Source organism: Oncorhynchus nerka, linkage group LG28, assembly GCF_034236695.1.
Source record: "Oncorhynchus nerka isolate Pitt River linkage group LG28, Oner_Uvic_2.0, whole genome shotgun sequence".
Classification (NCBI taxonomy): domain Eukaryota; kingdom Metazoa; phylum Chordata; class Actinopteri; order Salmoniformes; family Salmonidae; genus Oncorhynchus; species Oncorhynchus nerka.
Genome location: NC_088423.1, coordinates 66,495,204 through 66,501,203, shown reverse-complemented (window position 1 = coordinate 66,501,203; position 6,000 = coordinate 66,495,204). Strand labels below are relative to the sequence as shown.

Below are 6,000 nucleotides of genomic sequence, written 5' to 3'. Positions count from 1 at the left end.
ATAATTACGTCGACAATTAATTAACGTGTTCAATTATTATGTGACGTGCAGTCATATTCGTGTCCTGATTGGTCAACAGGCTTATTTGACACGTCAAATAGTGTTATTTGACACGTCAGATAGTGTTATTTGACGTGTATATATTTTTGACAGCAAAAACACAAACGGCGTTCCATATTTAAGCAAATGCTCAAACTGTCAGTAGGCTGGATGGACGGTTTCAAAGCTTCGTCTCCAAGTCCCACCCCTTTTCGCTTCCCCACTCGGTCAGCGGTACCTCCAATTCCCAAGGAGAAATTCCTGTTGGAAGAATGAGGTTAAGACTAGCGAAGAGAGGATAGCGACTTCTATCCAACAAATATCGCATCAAGTGGCATTTAGAATAAACTGAAATTGTGCCATTATAAAGGTATGTGCATATATGTATTTTATTCTGCAGTGGACAGCTAGTTTCACTTAAAAGCCACAGCTTGCTTTCAACACCGGGGTGTCAAATGACAGACAACACGGCAGAATTCCATGCAGGAAAGCCCAGTCTGATCCCTTTCTGTCCTTGTGTGCGCATGGATATTATTCAACATTCGTGAATACATATAATACGTTTGTCTGTATGTTGACTTAACTTGACAATGTTGATACATTGTTACAAACCCATTATTGCTCGCTTTTACTACAGAATTACCACACCATGAAGTTAATATAATGGAATTATTTTTTCGTCACCACCTAGCTCGCTGGTAGTATTGTAGCTGTCAGGACTTAATTATTCTCTGTTTGAGTTGACCGACATTTCCACTGTGAAATGGCTTTGCTTATGAACTGCATTGACGCACTTATAACTCGTTTATAACGAGGCGCGTGTGTTACAATCTCACAACAAAGTGCGAAGTTCACAAGTTTGATTGATACTGTACCTCTTATTGAAGAAACAATCATGCTACACTACAGTATTTGCTACGACAATTTTAGAGGACTGTTGAATGAGACCGTTGAATGACACAGAATAACAGGTTTGTGGAGTGACACGTTTTTTACATTCAGATGTATCGTTCTTGGCGAATCCATCTGCTGAAAGTTTTGTGCCATCATTGTTGTCAAAGAACTAGCTCTACAGTGTTAACATCAGCATGGGAGTTAATTCGTTCTACAGGACTGGAAATCTCTGCTTGATCTTTTTCTAAATATACATTTTTTTGTGTGTAGGCCTACTTTGTTGGAAATTCCATTGTTACATGACATCTTTTCCCTTCTTTTTAATTTTGTTTGTTTGTAAGGAATGGGTGTTTCCCAGGAGATGATTCCTGCTCTGTAGCCTACTATGCTGTATAATCTTATTTTAGGGTACCCCATTACATGTTTTTTGTTGTTATATTTTTCATAGTACTGTGAAAGTGACATTGAATCAATGGGACATGTTTATTATGGTTTGTTTTCAAGTGAACTCCATTCCTCTTTCTATCTCCATGTGTCTCTCTTCCTCTCCCTTTCATCTCTTTTCCCCTTCCCAAACATACCAAGCGGTTTTGATTGAATGGATATAGCCTTCAGGTTTTTAAAAACATAACATATTTTTTTCCTCCAGGCTGGGTCTGGGTCTGGGCCATCTGCCTTTACACCCATCTTAAAAAAACACCCTTGGCCTCCCACTTCAAAACAGTGTTAACGTGAGGTCAGACACGTTTTGTTAAGCCCAGGTCACTCTCACATTTTCCACACTTGTAATAGCAACTCCAAGGCCACAGAAAATATTATTCCACGATAAATCCCACCACTCTAAATTATAATGGTAGGTTGTCATCTTCGCATATTGGTTTCCGTTTTAAAAATAGTTACAATAGAGAGCATTTAAATAAAATCTTGCGGAAAAGTGAAAATGGATTTATAGTACAGCCGGCCCAATAACTCTCACAATGTTCCCCTTTCTCCACCTCCACCTTTTTTCAAAATAATCTTGAGGCCTCTTGTCGCCCACAGATGTCATGATTTCTCTCTTTCTCCCCTTTATTCTGCTTCTTTTCTCAATGCTCCTGTCTCGACTAACCAGGCTTGGGGCTGAGTAAGACATGCTCACTGAAACCCTGGCCACTCTGGCTGTAGTCCACCCCAGTGATGTCCCTGTTTAGCCTACTATAGTCTGCTTACCTACTGGATGACTGTTGATGAAGATGACAAGAATGAGGATGATGGGGATGAGTCCAGCTGATCTTTTCTTTACAACCTTACTCCCCACATTCAGGCACATAACCCCCTGAATGAATGTCCGAACACTAACTGGGCTTGCTTTAGTAAGCTACTTAATGGCTCCCTGATGCATGGGGCAGCTAAACAGACAGACCCAAATACTGAGATAATTCCCATTTCTATTGGGTTTCTTCTCTCACTCACACACACACGCACACGGACACACGCACACATAGAGATGTACAACGCCACCATGTGTGGTTGTCATGGCAACACCCCATTTTTAGGATGGCAGATACCCATCTGCTTGCGTGCCACATGCATCAGACTGTGGGTCTGTGAACTGATATTCTGAATCTGTGTGTGTGTGTGTGAGTAATAACAATAACTACACAGGATTGATGTACCGCTTTTCTGAAAACCCAAAGACTCTTCGCTTAATGTAGAGTAGACTGTGCCTTTGGCTTTGAAAATACCTCTCCTTTGTCTAAGTTCCTGTGTGGAATATCAACATCCTCCAATACCTCTCCACACATCTCAACACTTACATAAACAATGTCAGACTATAACAATGGCTCATAGAGTACTAGTGGTTAAGTGTAGCACGGCTACTCTTTTAGTGAATGTCCAGGATAAATACTGGAATCTGTACTGTGTTTATTTCGGTGCAATCAAGAGCAATTGGTATGTAGCCTGCATGACAAATTGACAGTGTACCTACAATCATTCTCGCTAAATGCATTCCATTCCTCCACACCCAGCTCTTTACTCTGTCCTGGTGTTTGCTCTCCCCTCAAACCCCCTTCTCCATTCCATTTGCTCTCTCTATCACTCTAATCCAGTTATTTGACTGACATGTCTTTGGGCTTTGAAGTCAAGTTGCCCTCAACAGGAGATCTATACATATTGTTATTTATTCCCGACTGGAAGACGTATCCAGAAGAAAAACAAGTGACCAATCAGAGCTGACGTCAGTAGACCTCTGTGGCAATTGGGTGCAATAAGTAATGACTGTTAATACATGTTTAAGGAGCCATTTCTTCTATCAGCTCTGCACTGGTAAATTCATGGTCAGGGACAGAGACCCTATGACGGATTGATGTATAGAAGCTCCTATTGCAGTGCTATCTCAGCCAGCCCCATGACCATGCTTATTGTCTTCATGTCATCAGTCTTAGGATGAGTTTTACAGTCTGAGGCTTGGCTTAATGACTGATCCAGAAGCTCATTAACGCTTTGAGACGTACCAACACACAGGTGTGATCATTCTACAGTGGTCCCTGCAGCGTACGCTCAAACCGATTAGAACAGTTATTTAGAACGTCCATTTTCGATTGACGCAACAGTAAGCGTTTGAGCTGTTTTCTCACAGAAACATTTTGCATAAACACAGTCCTTACAACGTTATGTCCTGAATGTGACCCGTTTATTTGTGGATGCTCAGACATTCACAGAAGTATCGACAGCATAACACAATCATCCAAACCTAGCGCTGATGCTCGGGCTGACAGAAACCATAATATGAATGAGCTAATAGCAATTCCTATTTTGCAATTCATCACATCACAGGTGAGCTCACCATTGATCGAAATAATTGAGTAAAAAACGTTCCAAAAATTGGAAGTAATCCGACGATGGGTTGTTTGTGCTCGCATATTTGTTTTTCCGCTCCAACCAAAGATAGGAAGAGGAGACAAGATGAGTTTGGTCTGTTTGCAGTATGCATGTTGAAGGGGGTGTGTCGTCTACCGTCATTCACTTCCCTTCATTCACTTCCGGAAGTTTACACGGAAAATTAGCGAACTATCCCTTCACCTCATTTTGTTATAACATCTTTGGTCTGACAGACGTTTACGTGACTCCCACTAAGCATTGTATTTATGTTTTATTTTATTTCACCTTTATTTAACCAGGTAGGCAAGTTGAGAACAAGCTCTCATTTACAATTGTGACCTGGCCAAGATAAAGCAAAGCAGTTCGACACATACAACAACACAGAGTTACATATGGAGTAAAACAAACATACAGTCAATAATACAGAAGAAACAAGTCTATATACGATGTGAGCAAATGAGGTAAGATAAGCGAGGTAAAGGCAAAAAAAGGCCATGGTGGCAAAGTAAATACAATATAGCAAGTAAAACACTGGAATGGTAGATTTGCAGTGGAAGAATGTGCAAAGTAGAAATAAAAATAATGGGGTGCAAAGGAGCAAAATAAATAAATAAATAAAATAAAATAAATACAGTAGGGAAAGAGGTAGTTGTTTGGGCTAAATTATAGATGGGCTATGTACAGGTGCAGTAATCTGTGAGCTGCTCTGACTGCTGGTGCTTAAAGCTAGTGAGGAAGATAAGTGTTTCCAGTTTCAGAGATTTTCGTAGTTCGTTCCAGTCATTGGCAGCAGAGAACTGGAAGGAGTATAATGTCAACAAACATGGCGTCACACCTAGCTGGCAAATAGCTTAATATTAGCTGTTCTTAACCCATACAACGTTCCAAAAAGTATTTTTACACACATCATATGTGTTCATTACAATCTATGCAAGAATTGAAATGCATGATTTGTCACCAGTCTTTGAAAACATGTGAATAAAACAGTAAATACATTATGCTCCATACATACGGTATGCTACAGTAGAAACAACAACATGATATACAGAAAATAAGGCACTTACTTTGATAGGAACACACACACACACACATGTCCAAAGTTATTATTTGTAAGGAAAACAACAACAAAGACAATGCGAGCCCCAGACAGAAAATGTGCCAGGGGGGGAACATTTGTGCAAGACTGCGCAAATGTCTGCATACTTGATTTGGGGAAACACTGGGGAAGTGCTTGGACTCTCTTCGAAGAGAGAAGTTTGTCCTGCTCAGTAAAGCCTGAGGGCAGCACGGTCTTTCCTGTTGCGTAACAATCACATTTTGGAACAGGGAGTGCATTCTGACATCTCACGCATAAAGAAACTCACGCTGGGGAGAGATATTTGGAATTCACACTTGAAAAGGTTAAGAGATAAGAGACAGTTCTTGTTTGCTTGTTGGTGTCCTAATCTCTAAATTGAATTGTCAGCCTTCTGCAGAGCACACTCGTGACTCACCACTGTGATAACGGATGATATGGCCGATACCCAGAGGTCTGCATAGTGTTCAGTATGGCACCATCACACAGGTTTAGATCTTATCTTGTATGTAGAGGATCATGTATCAATAACCAGCGTCCATCACTATTTTACTTAAGATCTTGAGACAGTTAGGGTTGGTTTGTGTCATTTATTTTTGTCTGTCCAGTCCGTCCATGCTCTGAGCAGCTAGGTGGGTGAGCTGTTTACACTTGGTGTCAGATTGAGACTTGTGGCTCTGATGAGGAGCTGTGATAAGACAGATGTCGATGATATCTCACAGTAGGACTGTGTCTATGAAAGCACTTTGTGTTAGCCTCTCTCTCTCTCTCTCTCTCTCTCTCTCTCTCTCTCTCTGACCAGAACCTGCTAGCAGGCCAAACCTGGGAGAATGGAGAGAAGAAAATACTTTTTATCAATGATGAGAGGATCTAGGAGGAATTTGCTGGCCTTTGCATAGTAATATATTTGTCCTATTTCACACATGTACACGTGTGTATTAGAGGTCGACCGATTAATCTGAATTTTTACACCTTTATTTGACTAGGCAAGTCAGTTATGAACACATTCTTATTTTCAATGACGGCCTAGGAACGGTGGGTTAACTGCCTTGTTCAGGGGCAGAACGACAGATTTTTACCTTGTCAGCTCTGGGATTCAATCTTGCAACCTTACGGTTAATTAGTCCAAT

General features: G+C 40.8%; 1 protein-coding gene across 1 annotated transcript in view; it reads left to right on the top strand.

Moving 5' to 3' along the window:
• Positions 1 to 200: 200 nt before the first annotated feature.
• Positions 201 to 6,000, top strand: part of LOC115113554 (coiled-coil domain-containing protein 102A-like) — a 70,537-nt gene continuing 64,737 nt past the window's right edge. Inside the window, exon 1 of the mRNA XM_029641334.2 lies at positions 201 to 409. The gene's annotated coding sequence lies outside the window, so the exon portion shown is untranslated. The remainder of the gene's footprint in view (positions 410 to 6,000) is intronic.